This window comes from Podarcis melisellensis (assembly GCF_964234715.1).
Source record: "Podarcis melisellensis genome assembly, chromosome: 9".
In the NCBI taxonomy this organism is placed as follows: Eukaryota; Metazoa; Chordata; class Lepidosauria; order Squamata; family Lacertidae; genus Podarcis; species Podarcis melisellensis.
In genome coordinates, this window is record NC_138541.1 from 57,874,909 (window position 1) to 57,886,478 (window position 11,570).

Consider the following 11,570-nt stretch of genomic DNA (forward strand, 5'->3'; position numbering starts at 1 on the left):
CCACTTTAGCTAATGGGGCCTCCTGCTGCCGCTGTGCCGCCGGAGCACAATTTCTGTTCTCATCCTGAAGCAAAGTTCTTAACCTGAAGCACTATTTCTGGGTTAGCAGAGTCTGTAACCTGAAGTGTATGTAACCTGAAGCATATGTAATCATCAACATCTCTTGTTAAAGGATCTCAGGTAACAGGTGCTGAGAAAGCCATAGCCTGACATCCCAGTGAGCCTGTGGCTGTCAGGGTAGACAATACCAACAATTTCATATGTTCATGTGGTAGAAGTGACATAGACTAGGAGTGTAGGAGATATTGGTACAGGGAAATTGAACCTGCATCAATGTTGGAAATTCAGACCACATATTCAGATCACAAGGCCCGGTGGCCGCCGTCATTTAGCTTTGTGCGCAATTGGCTTCAAATCAGCTCAGCTCAGCTGCATTTAGTCTACCCTCTCCAGATGCAGCCGAATAAGGCGTGAGGAATCCACAGTCTCTATGGCAAGGGGTTGACACTTCTGATGGAGTCAAAGCAGCCATCTCCTTTAAGCTGACATAGCACAGCATAGCTTGCGTCAATCACAGCACAATCTAACTCTCATAGCCCCACCATGGTTACTCACCTACACAAAAGGCTGTGTTTTGTAATGTGACCTGGGCAGCAATTCAAGGGGGGCAGCTGGAGGAAGGACCTCACTGAAGACCTCCAAGAGCAGTTGCAGCCTCACAGCAGATGACTTTGACCTTCCTCTGGATGGCTGTGGAAGTGAGAAACCACCCAGGTTCACTGAGAATCAGCATCTGAAGTGGTAATGGGGTCACAGCCCCAAGGATAGAATGAGCAAGTTGATAGTCAGGTAGGGGTCAAAGGCAAGGAGGTATGGTCAAGATTATGAGACGGCAGCTGATTTGAAGATGGGTTGGAGGCACGCAGGATATTCTTTTCAGACACTTGGGGTCCTGAATGTTGAAGGAAGAGTAGCAAAAACACAGCTAAGAAGTTTGTATTTGTGGCTGACACCCTTCTTTGGAAATTAAACCAATGTCCAGACGTTAACATTCAAAAACTTTACTTGCAGAAACTTACAGATGAATTAAAACATAACATTTACAGTCACATGCCTGTCCAAGCATGGGCTTACAGTCTCTTCTAACTTCCAAACAACAGTATCTTCCTCTCTTTCCAGAGCTCAGCACTCAACTTTCTGTATCTCAGGCCACGCCTTGCAGCTCTTATGAGAGATTTCCATTTTACTGTCTTCTTCCGTTTTGCTCTTTTTCTTTCAAGCAGAGAAGCACTTGAACACTCAGTTCAACTTAGCAGGGTTCACAGTGGATTCTGAAACACAGTCATCTTGCTTCACATAAAATGGAGTCTCTCCTTCACTAGACACCTCCCACATGATCGACGTTAGCCAGTGACATTCAATTACCAACCAATCAAATTCAATTACCAACCAATCAAATTCAAACACATGGTAATGCATCCAAGCATTTACAATTTCAGTAAATTAAATTACTGTACTTAACACTGAATCAGCAACTACCAGGAAGAAGAATGGCTAGCACAACTTAAGGCTGGCAGGGTCGTATCACTAGAAGACTCCTTGTGTAGAATAAAGGTAATAGTCTAGGGTCAAGTGGTGCTGTATTGGCTCCTGGCTCACCTGGTGGTTGTGCGTCCGGTAGCCTAATTTGACGTGCAACTTGTCAGTATTGCAGGAGATAAGAGAACTGAAGGATGCTGAAATATACTCAAGAGTCGAGAGTGGATTTCATGCTCTTTATTCAGCTCATAGTGGTGAGGAGGAATGGAAGTTCCCTCAGAATGTCTGCTTTATATACATTATTACACAATGGGCCCCACGTGATTGGCTAACTCTGGGATTCTCCTGTAGGCCAATCAGGTTGCGGATTCACTTCCACCTGGAGCTGGATTGGGTGGCTCCTGTGGACCAATCAGACTGCTGCATTCTGGATCCTATTGTTCTAGGTCCAATCAGACTGCTGCATTTTGGATCCTATTCAACTCAGTACATAACAGATGTCAACCAGTAGTCCCTCTTATCTTATATCATTTCAGCCTTGCATAAGACGCTGAGGGGAAATGAATGGGACTGTGAGGTGTTACCAAAATGATATGGGAGGAGGCAGCAGCAGGGCTGGGATGGTCCTAAGGCCCAGAGAGAGGGTTTGGTTCACCCAAATGTTCATCCTGGTTGCGATTTGGGTATGCTTCTGGGAGGTAACTGGCAACGGATCCCCTGCTATCGAGGCCGCCGTGTGGCACTTGCGCCATGTAAATAAACAAATATAGACACCACTTCCTTGTCAAGGGATGGCAAAACCTGATCCATGCTCAGAATAGCACCAAGGAGCAGGGCAAATGAGGAATAAGCAAAGCGCTGACTATGTGTATTAAAGGGAATCTAAGCAGAGCTTGTAGATGAATGCTCGTATCTAATTCTTGCTGATCATGCATAGTGGGAGCGATAACATTCTACTCTGAAAAATGGTCTATAGTGAACCACAAGGAAGAGATTCATCAGGAAACTTTACCAAGCAAAGGCACTAATACACCGTGTGCCATTCATAGCAATACCCTTTGACTAGAGAGTGGCATGGGGAAAACGTTTGGTAATAATTTGAGACTTTCCAATGATTCCAGGGTCAGCGCTGATAGGGCTGCAATGCATCAGGGCTTTGTAGCTACAGAAGGGATTATGAGAAAGATTCTTGGATGTTCCCAGGAATACAAGGCCACGATTTGCAAGATCTCAAAAACAGAGGAGCCATATTATATTTTTTGCATTTCCTTGGGGGTCAGATGTTGGTGGCCATATGCCAGTTTTAGTTGGGGTCCTTTGGTTCAGAACCAAATGGGGTCAGTTGCCCCCCTGTGTCTCTCTTCTTGCCACCTTCATTTTTCTTACTTTCAGTCATGGTGTCATGTTCTCTGGCCTCAATCCCCTCCAGCTTAGATGAAGAAAGACATGGCTGGGGAGCTCAGGTACCCAGTGACCCTGGAAGATGTGACTTTACCTGATTCGTCAAACTCAGAGGTGTACCCGCCTCTGACCCTACATGGCATTTCTCACTGTCCCTACACAGGAAGGAGCTGACAGCTGCAGAACCAAGCAATGACCTTTGGAGCAGGCATCTCCGGCCCTCCAGATGTTTTGGGACTACAATTCCCATCATCCCTGACCACTGGTCCTGTTAGCTAGGGATGATGGGAGTTGTAGTCCCAAACCATCTGGAGGGCTGAGTTTGCCTATGCCTGCTTTAACACCTGGGAGCAGTCGACTACAGAACTATGGCAAGCGAAACTGATGGACTATGCAGAATTGGCAAAGTTGACACATAAACTACGGGACAAGGATAACTGTGATTTTAAAGATGAATGGGGACCTTTTACAAAGTATTCAAAGATGAAACAAAGTGAACTGGACTCCTTGGCAGGCTTTGAATAAAGACTCACAAACTTTTTTTTTAATAATAACCAGTCAGATAAATTAAGGAGTTATGCAATTTTGTAACATGCAGTGATTAGCATTTATTGAAAAACCAGAGATTGGAACTGAGGGGAGTCGGGGGGAGAGGCGAGTGGGTTGTTTTATGGGGGGAATGGGGGGAATTAAGGATGATATGTTTAAAGATAATATGTTTTGTTTAAATTCCTAATAAAAAATATTTTTTAAAAAACAAAACACTTGGGAACAGAGAGTTTCAGCCAAGCCCTTTCATGGTGATCTGTCCAGGGTCCTGACAGATTAGCCTTGTTATTATCTACATAGTACTGTATACCTTGACTCTGCTGCTATGAGCGCGACATCCCTTTCTCCCATTCTCACTCCCTCCCCAGGGCTTTTAACGCAAAGGGGCAGGACTTCATTAATTTCAATGGGTCTACTCTGAGTAGGGCTTGGTTGGCTTCCTCCCCTACAATATAAAACAGTGACCCTATTGATGGGTGAAAGGATAACAAAAGGAACAGTGGAAAGGGTAAGAATTCATACAGGTGAATGAAATGGATACAATACATAGCTGCTGTTTTAACCTCCCATTGTCAGGTACACAGTTAACCCTTATCTCTCCCCCCCCAACCCCGGTAACAGCTATTTAACATTGTGTTAAGTTTTGCTTTAAGGTTCACTTGGAATTGTGCCACTGATTCCAGCACCCTTCCACCCTAACGTGCGGTAAAAATATATTAGGCACTAATGCTGCAATGGACATTGCTCTTTAATGTGCCATTGGTCCTCCTGCTCCGCTGCTGCTTTGCTGACTTGCACTTTTGAAAGACAACTGCTTGCCTGATCGATAATCTTCTTGGGAAGGGGAAAATGCAGGATGGTTCTCATAAATTGATTTCTAACCCTGCATCTTCAGCAAGAAAAAACAGTCTGTCACTAAGGAAAGGAGGGAAATGTTCTCACCTGGCCAGGTTGCAAGTGGCTGGCCTGATCTTGGAAATGAGAGAAGTGTTTCTGTGTCCTGACCAAAAAGACTAGATAAAAACATTTGATAATGATTCATAAATCTTCCTTCCCTATAAAAAAAAAATGATACTTCAATTTGGACTGATGTTCCTTGCATTAACATTCATTCATATTCCTGGGTGCTTGACAGAGGGGGGGGGGCGGACCATAACAACAACAACAACAACGTATTATTTAAACCCTGCCCATCTGGCTGGGTTTCCACATCCACTCTGGGCGGCTTCCAACAAAAGATTAAAATACGATAATCAAAGCATCAAAATATAAAGACAAAAAATACCATATTTTAAGACGCACCTAGTTTTAGAGGAGAAGAACAAGAAAAAATATATTCTCTCCCTCTCTGCTCAGCGCCTCTCCAGCAAAGCGGGAGGAGAAATGGAAGGGGCTCAGTTTCTCCTCCCGCTTCGCTAAAGGGGTGCTGCGCAGCTCTCCCTCTCTGCGCAGCACCTCTCCAGTGAAGCGAAGTCAGAACAGCAAGAGGGATCGCTGCGCAGCGAAAGCAACGATCCCTCTTGCTGTTCTGGCTTCTGGGATAGCTGTGCAGCCTGCATTCACTCCATAAGACGCACACACATCTCCCTTTACTTTTTAGGAGGGAAAAAGTGTGTCTTATAGAGTGAAAAATACGGTAATAAACATAGCCACAAAATCAGGGATAGGACTATAGCTGAGTGATGGGAATATCTGCTTGGATGCAGTAGGGCCCAGGTCAATGCTACGAAATTCCAGTTCGTGCTGGGAAGGTCCTCTGAAACCCTGGTCAGTGTCGACAATACTGAGATAGCAGCAAGGCCATTTCCTAGGTTCCATAACATAAAAGCTGTACAAAACAGGAAGTAGGATTAAAACTGTATCTAAAAAGCTTGGTGGACGGAGGCAGTACTTGTTGCTAAAAGAACAGAAAGGTAGGTGCCAGGCAAATGTCTCTGGAGAGAGTCTGCCACAACTGGGGCACCACCACCAAAAAGGCCCTCTCTCTGCTCACCAACTGCCCCACCTCAGATGATGGGGAAGCTCACAAGAACATCTTCACTGAAGATTTGAATGAATGGCTAGGCTTCTAAGAAGGTCGACTGTCCACTTATTCAAAAGTTTCCCATGGTAGGCAGGTAGATTTAAAATTTAACTGGTTGCCATTTGCCTTTCAGTTGATGAAAGCAAGTATTATTTAACTAGCAGAGGTCCTGCCTAATTTGTCTTCCTGTGTCACCATCGTTCAGCCCAGACACTGAGATCCAGCTCCGAGGGCCTTTTGGCGGTTCCCTCGGTGAGAGAAGTGAAGCTGCAGGGAATCAGGCAGAGGGCCTTCTCGGTAGTGGCGCCCGCCCTGTGGAATGCCCTCCCATCAGATGCCAAGGAGATGAGTAAATATATAACGTTTAGAAGACGTCTGAGGGCAAGCTTTTTAACATGTAGCGTTTTATTATGAAATCCAGCCAGATGGGTGGGGAAGAAATAATAAATGTTGTTGTTGTTGATGATGATGGTGATGAAGATGTGTATATATATATATATATATATATATATATATATATATATATATATATATGAATGAAGGTGCCCAGAGTGGCTGGGGCAACCCAGTTAGATAGGCAGGGTACAAATAATAAAAATGTTATTATTATTAGGAAATGCTGTATTCACTTCTCCCTCTTTGGGCTCTTCTGATTTCTGTGTACCAGTAAACACATGGTCTAACTTTCGCAGCATATGTAATTGGCAAATATGCCACGGCAGTAATTCTCTTCTCTTCTGCAAACTGTTGGAATTTCTTGCGTATTATTCAGGGCCTCTTTTGTATGTGTGCCGAAACTGTATCAGTTGAGGCCTTCAAGGAACTGCAACCGTGGATATGGAAAGCATTTTAATTTCCCTCCCTTAGCTATTTTAAGCAAGCAGGTCTTTACCCCATCATCACACCTCTGGCCTCTGATTTCCATAACAAGGAGATCCTAACTAACTGCTACTAATATCAAGGATGGGTCTGCATACATTTCCTTGCCTTTGAAATCCACTGGAAAGGGCGCAAAACACTGGAGAGCAGCTATCTCCTGCGGTATACAGAGTAGATCTGCAAATTCCCTTTTGTGTATTATACATACGCATCTGGAAGCTGCCCTCCTGAATAACACAGAATAAGTAGAAAGGCTCAGAGGATGCTGGGAAAGATCCAAGGGGGGAGGGACTAATCTGAACCAGAGTGTAGAAGAAGAAGAAGAAGAGGAGGAGGAGGAGGAGGAGGAGGAGGAGGAGGAGGAGGAGGAGGAGGAGGAGGAGGAGGAGTTTGGATTTGATATCCCACTTTATCATTACCCAAAGGAGTCTCAAAGCGGCTAACATTCTCCTTTCCCAAAATTAATGAATGTTGGAATGACATTGGTTTAGAAATTAAGTGGTTTCCAGCTGTAATGGATAAGTAAAAGAAAAGAGAGACTTAAAATTAATTGAAAAATAAGGGAAAGGATTTGCTGAATTAATAAATTAGAAATTGGAATACAGAAAGGGGAGGTACAAGGAAGTCGGGGAAGTAAGTTATAAGAAAATAAGGGACTGAAATTATACGTGTTTTTATTTTTTTTTGTTTTTATTATTGTATTGTTTAGTTTTGTTTTTATAAAATGTTGGAAACTTTAATAAAAATCTTTAGGAAAAAAAATTCTCCTTTCCCTTCCTCCCCCACAACAAACACTCTGTGAGGTGAGTGGGGCTGAGAGACTTCAGAGAAGTGTGACTAGCCCAAGGTCACCCAGTAGGTGCATGTGGAGGAGCGGGGAAGCAAACCCAGTTCACCAGATTACGAGACTAGCGCTCTTAACCACTACACCACACTGGGTCTCAGAGGGTAACAGTCAGCAGGATATGGCAGCAAGAAGCAAGGCATGGATTTCAGTGTGAATCTATCCTATAATGCATAAGAAGAAAAGAAGAAGCAGCTTTAGAAGATCACCTGGCAGGTATATTTATGTTTATGGAAGCTGAACGATTGCTATTGCTCAATGACTGCCGCCCTCGCCGCTGTGTTAAGGTGAAGAAAGGCACTTGGGTAAACAAGTAACAGTGGATACTATTTTTGTATAGAAGAGGCTGCCAATTGATCCTGTCTGCAGCTTCCGTTGAAACATCTGGAGTGCTTGGCTTCCTGCCCTGGTACATTATTGCCATCTGGGTCTTTTTAGATGCTGCGGACTCCATTCACTAATTGTGAAGCTGCTGATAAATCGACTGGCCCTCATAAGAAGGAAAAATTGCGCAGACCAATCATGTCGCCATGCCATGTTTATCCAGGGAAACTGTTCTCAGATATCACAGAATCAATACAGAAGCGTTTATTAGTTTAGTTAACGTTGGGTGATGTTTTTCCCCAAGCCTTGGGAGGGAAAGGGAACTGGATTAAAAAACAACAACAATGGGGGGAAATGTTGGGAATAGAACATTTTATTGAAAACTGCAGTTGCCAATACATTTCAGATGCTGGCTTTTTTCAGGAAGCATTTTCCTGCTCTTCTATCCCATCCATTGTGATCCTTCACTCAAAACATCAAGCCTTGGCGTGGGTGAGTCATCTCCAAACTTGCACAGAAGCAGGTGGGATTTGTTCCCGGAACCTACTAGTTCACAGTCACTATGCAGCACAAACTCGTGTCTGGGTTCAGCAGAAGGCTCCATAAATCTCCACAACAGAGAGCTTCCATAATTTGCGCTACAAACATTAATCTATGGAAGCTTCCTCTGTTTTGAATAGTTCTGATGTAGACATAAAATACAAGTGCCTCCAGTCCGTAAATTAATTTGTTACGTCGAGGGGGGGGGGAGTGAATTTTTAAAATCTCGCAGTAACAAATAGTTTGGCTTTAATCTTTAATTAAAGAATGCAGGGGAGTTAAACGGGCATGAAACAATTTTGTTACACACTGTATGGAGAATGGATGTTGATGCTGGGCCATGCTTCATACAAAGTAATGTGAAGTGATGTGCTGTAATTTGTGATGCAACGGCCTGCAAATCTGCACGCCAGGAAATTGACTGGGCTGTTATTTCCCTGCGGATTCAAACATGATCACCACTACAGAGAGAGATGGAGAGAGTTTGCAGAAACGGCTCTCTTCTTTCCCCCCTAGCGCTGTCAGGTGATTAAAAGGCTATGTTAATTGATCAGCTGATTGATTTTTAGATTTGTAACACAAAATAACCCCAAGGGAATCCTCCCACTACCCCCTTCCTTATGTTTTCTGTTTCTGGTGGTCATCCAGTCCTCTTCTGCTGGCAGCCTGGTTCTGTGGACCTGCTTTCTTCAGGGTGTGCCTGCACTTCTTAATCCCCAATTAATATTTTCTGATGTGGCCACAGTGCCTCTGGCAAGCGCTTGGTAGACAAGACAAGTAACAGGAAAATACTAGGAAAAACTTCACCTGCAACATCTAAAGGCATCCGCCACCCAACTCCACTTTCCCCCAGGAAGAAGCAGCCAGTCTGGCTGGTCCCTCCTACTCAACTAGATCTTTCCATTGCTTCTCCTTCTTCCTGCTATGGGCAGACCAACCCAAACCATGCCAATCCAGGACTATCTCCGGTGCCATTTTCTTAGAAAAAGAGGTGCTGGAACTCATCATGAACTTCTCCCTTGTTCTCTGGTAGTGGCAATGGCGCCCACCTGAGAGGTGCAGGGGCTGAGCTCTGGTGAGCTCAGGCTGAAAAAAAGCCCTAACTCCATCCCATTTGGATGAAGCCCATATTTCCTTAAATCAGCCCATTTGGTTGAAGATTTGGCTGAATCCAGTGCCCAGCCCAGCCCATATAAACCAGATACTATTGTCTTTTCTTAGGTGATGGAGGACAAAGACGGAAAACTCCGGTTTTATAATGTTAAAACCACCCTTCTAAATTCTTCCTTCTCGGTATACTGGCTCCCCGTTATTCTGTTTTGTATTGTTCAAGTGGTTGGTTTGCTGTAGATGTGTTGTTTGTTGACGATTCCTTCCCCATAGACTGGCTGAGTGAGCTTTGTACATTACATGCTCAGATTCAATTCTGACTTCCAGGAGACATATTTAGGAATTACCTTGGCTCTGCAAAGGGTTGTTTCTGCTGTGACAGCAGGTGGTAGTTTAGTGGCAATTTTGGAATCAAACATTCCTGTACATTATGTACAGTACAATGGAGCTTACAGAACCATTTGTCTTGAAAAAGAGAAACGGCGACCCAATGGGCTGAAATTCAGTTAGCTCATGTGGTGCTCTAATAACATGTTCCTGTTGTCCTGTCCCATAATGTAATCCTTCAGCATCATAATAATTCCATTTAAAAAACAAACACATTTCTCATGTTTGAATAAACTCTTTGCACAAGGTGCCAAGACAAGCTTGTGTTTGTATAATTTAAAACTGAAGGCCTGGAGAAAAAGATTCAGTTTCTAATCAGTATGTGAAATTCAGCGGCTATGTGGAATTGCAGTTTCTCGTGTCCAGCCCTGCTTAGCTTTGCCTTTTCCCGTTCCATGTTCTTTTTCTTCTTCTGAAGACATTTGCCTTTCCATTCTTGACGCCAGCGTCAAACTTCGATGGCAAAAGGAGATTGGAAACTCCATGTTTTGCCCATGTAATTTGGCAGTAGTAGAAGATGGGATGGGGTGGCAGCCATTAACTGACCTCCCAGCTGTTGCTTCCTTCCAGGAGGAGAGTGGGAGGGAGGTCAGCGCTATGCAAACAAACCAGTGGAGCCAAAATGTCCTCTAGTCCTGGCCCAGGACATCTTACTGTATCATCCAGACAGCGGCGTAGTGTGGGTTGTCAGCACCCGGGGCAAGGCAAGTAATTTGTGCCCTCTAACCCGGGGCAAGGCAAGTAATTTGCGCCCCCTAACCCCTAACCTGCCGTCGCTGCCAGCTTCTTCTTGCTGCTGCCTGGTCTGGTCTGGTGTGGTTCTCTCCCGCGCTCAGCGCTGCGCTGGGCGGCCGCTGCACTGTCCTTCCCCCAGATAGTCCCTCGCTCTCTCTTCGCACCGCACGCCTGGCACCCACCCCCTCCACAGTGGGCGGCGACCCGGTGGCTCGGATCGGATTCGCACAGCCAGCACTGCAGTGAGAGAGAGTGAGCGAGCCAGGTAGGGGCAGAGAGCTGTGAGTGCGAGCGCGACCCCCCCCCAGATGTTGCGCCCGGTGCGGCCGCCCCCCTGCACCCCCCACGCTACGCCACTGCATCCAGATACGAATTACCGTACTTTTCGCTCTATAGGACGCACTTTTCCCCCTCCCAAAATGAAGGGGAAATGTGTGTGCGTCCTATGGAGCGAATGCAGGCTTTCGCTGAAGCCTGGAGAGCGAGAGGGGTCGGTGCGCACCAACCCCTCTCACTCTCCAGGCTTCAGGAAGCTATCTGCAAGCCTTCGGAGCCCGGGGAGCGCAGCGCCAACTCCCACTGCGCTCCCCGGGCTTCAGGCAGCTATCCGCAAACCTTCGGAGCGCTTTCCCAGCCCGCAAGCTCCGGGAGCGGCGGCAAGGCTGCACAACCTTGCCTCCGCTCCCGGACCTGTTCTGGGGGCTGGGGTTGGGGGAAGCTCGGGCTCCCCCCGCCCCAGTCCCGCAGCTAAAAACGAAGCCGCGCGCAGCCTCTCCTAACTGGAGAGGTTGTGCGTGGCTAAAGAGGAAGGATGGATCCCGCTGGCTGTCTTGGCTTCTTTGCTCTTTGGGGCTGGGGGGGAAATAATGTTTTTTTCCCTTTATCCCCCCCCCCTAAAAACTAAGTGTGCCCTATGGTCCGGTGCGCCCTATGTAGCGAAAAATACGGTACTAGCTCCATTTATTGCCCTCACCTCCCGCCATGGTCCCATCCAAATTTGGCCTCATTTTGTTACACAGCAGCCAGGCCTCAGTCCTGGGTGCACACATGAAAATTACATTGGAAACCCCAAGATATATGGACAGGTCCCTAGAACATGTGCCTTTCCCATCGTCTATAAAATACATTTTATTTTATTTTTCCTGGGGGTTTTTTAAAGCAAAGTTTTCCAGTGCCTTAAAAAAAAAGTCATTTCAGCAAAAATGCTTTTAAAAGCAAACATTTACAGCTTAATGCTTT